Consider the following 2,584-nt stretch of genomic DNA (forward strand, 5'->3'; position numbering starts at 1 on the left):
CCTACTTGTTCACTAGCCTGTGTCCAGATGGCTAATTTTTTTTATTATTCTGCTTGTCCAGAAGGCCTCAACAATGCGTGTTCAGTTTATTAATTAGCAAGCACCATAAAAAATCCGATTGAAAAAATGAAATCAGGACCCCGAAAAACCTGATAAAAAGGGCCCCAATTTCAAAACTCCAAAAGTAGAGAGAGATGCTTTATTTATCCATGCTGGCAGATTATATTAGGTTGCTACAATACACAGCATACCAATCAATCCAAGATCGGACATATATTCATGTAATATAACAATTTTTTTCCCCTCTTCTTTTTCCTTTTTCAATCAATACTCGTCTACGCCCTAAACACAAATATTTTTTTTTTTTAATAATTTCACAATTTTATTCTCCCTATAAATCAAAATGTTCATGAGTGTGCTAAAGTTTGAATCCAAAAACGAAATAAACAATTCTCACATCAGGGAAACTCAAAAAGTAACAAAAATAGAAAAGCACATGGAATGGAAGAAATTTCCAGAAGTAGCATTCACACAGGTGTGATCAAAAATCCATTTGAACAAATCTATTCAGGACCCTTGAAAATCTAAAGAACGATCCCCATATTGAAGATAACTCCAAAAAATAACAATAAACCTAAATGCGCATGGGCCATCAAAAATCAGATTCTGAAAACCCAATGCAAACCTTCAAAAATACAATAAAGGATCCCCCTTATCAAAGGAAACTGCAAAAGTTAAAATAAAAAGAAACCCGAAACCGATTCAAAAATTAGAATCAGAACACAGGAAACCATATTGCAGAAAACTCTAAAAGTAACAGTAAATGGAAATTCACATGGGCAGTAGTAAATACTACAGTAAATTCAGAAATCGAATCCTGAAAAACCAATTAAAAGTACCTGTATCCAAGAAATCTGCCTAACTATATAATAATTAAATTATTATGCCTGGTCTTGAGTAAAATGTTTATATTAGATACAGCAAAATCCAATGAACGATGATTACATTGTTTAAATCCATACCCCATTCCCCTAAAAAAAAAAAAATCGATATATCAATAAGCATTTAACAATAAATAAAAAACTACAATTTTATTTTTCATTAATTTTATATCTCGTTGAAACTGAATTTAATAAAAATATTTTTAATTGATAAAAGAAATAAAATATAATTTTTCATAAGTTATTTAGGCAAGGTTGAATTAGAAAAAGTTACAATTGATTCGAAAGGGTTACTATTGATAGGGAAAGGATTATATTCAAAATGAAAAAAGTTACAATTAATAAGGAAAAGGTTTCAATTGACTTGGCAATGCAATAGTGGATTAATATGCTGTTTACCACATCTAGTAATCCTCTATTTCAAAAGAATTATTAATAAATCATAAATAATTCTTAATTCAAACATATGAAATAAATGATAACTTTTTACATATATAACAATCTACTCTTCAGCAGTCTGTCGATGAGGACAGACAGTGATCATTCTCCTTGGGTCTTTCCGGACATGGACAACACTTCAACAGAATCAGAAGACCTCCAGTAGAGATTGCACTATCTACACATACTGAGTAAAACTCAGTTTTACTCAAACTATATTACAAAGTCAAATTATATTACAATTGCAATTGTTAAAATTATTATTCTAAATGCACTTATTAATTGAAAGAATATTAAGATTCACAAGATATAGCTTGAATTGTACAAATAAATAATGATTAATCAATATGTTAAACATTTATATTAATGGCCAATATACAAATAAAATTTAATTGAACATCAGGAAAATCACTATTCATTAAGATGATGGGTAAAATTAGTTATTTTAAAAAAATGTTTGAGGTTTAATGTAAAATCATTGTTTACAGATAGTAATTGGTAAGTTTATTTTCATCATACATAAAAGAGTTCACTAATAGATAGATAAGGGTTCATTATTAGTTGTTTGTTTGAATTAATTTGTTTAATAAATGTTTAAAATAGCATTGTATATTTCTCATCTTTCCCAGTTCTGTTCAAAGGTATATTTATCGGGTAGATTAAGTAAAATATATATATATGAATGGAATATGGTCCGGGTGCGGTCAAAAAAACTCAAATAGTAGATAATTATACTATTTTATTGAGCTAACGTTTCGCCCCACGTTGCAGGGCTTCGTTAGGGCTAAAAAGGATACAAACACTATAGTTACAAAAAGGAAAAAAAAAAAAAGAAAAAACATAAGTGTAAAATAACAGGGAGATAAAATGTAAAAAAGTAAGATATAATAAGAAAAATTAAAGGTTGTAAATAGTAAATGAAAAGGGTAATAGTAACAGATAGATAAGAGAAGAAATATTAAAGAAAGTACAAATAAAGAGATGAAAAAAGAAAAAAAATAGAAATCAAATGATGAGACAGAATGCATACCTGTTTTGACATCAGTCAAAAACAAAGTGACGATTGGTATTGGGAGGAGTGGGGATGGCAGTTATACCACAATAACGAAAATAATTTGTAAAGTAAACATAGTAAAAAAGTATTTAAATTAGGTGAACAATAAATGGTAATATACATAATAGGGGGAGAAGAAATATTACTAAAA

Source organism: Halyomorpha halys, unplaced genomic scaffold (assembly GCF_000696795.3).
Source record: "Halyomorpha halys isolate HHAL.00 unplaced genomic scaffold, Hhal_1.1 Scaffold1218.1, whole genome shotgun sequence".
In the NCBI taxonomy this organism is placed as follows: Eukaryota; Metazoa; Arthropoda; class Insecta; order Hemiptera; family Pentatomidae; genus Halyomorpha; species Halyomorpha halys.